This window comes from Corvus brachyrhynchos, unplaced genomic scaffold, assembly GCF_000691975.1.
Source record: "Corvus brachyrhynchos isolate BGI_N302 unplaced genomic scaffold, ASM69197v1 scaffold402, whole genome shotgun sequence".
NCBI classification, from domain to species: Eukaryota; Metazoa; Chordata; class Aves; order Passeriformes; family Corvidae; genus Corvus; species Corvus brachyrhynchos.
This window is the reverse complement of record NW_008236635.1, coordinates 67,546-67,916: the sequence shown is the minus strand read 5'-3', so window position 1 is coordinate 67,916 and position 371 is coordinate 67,546.

Below are 371 nucleotides of genomic sequence, written 5' to 3'. Positions count from 1 at the left end.
GCTTGTGCTGACTGTCATGGACTCGCTGCACCTCTGCCATCAGGGGTAAACTCCAGAGGGCTAAAAGCCTTGCAGATTTGGCAAACGGATGTAACACACATTGCTGAATTTGGCAGGTTTAAGTATGTGCATGTGTCTGTTGACACTTTCTCCTCAGCTATGTGGGCGTCCACTCATACTGGAGAGAAAGGTCATGATGTCATTGCCCATTGGAAGCTCAATTTTGCGATCCTGGGCATGCCTTCTTCTGTGAAAACTGATAAATGGCCCTGCCTACGTCTCGCAGAAGACACGGCCATTTTTACACCTATGGGGTGTGAACCATATTTTGGGTATTCCACATTCTCCTACTGGCCAAGCCAATGTTGAAC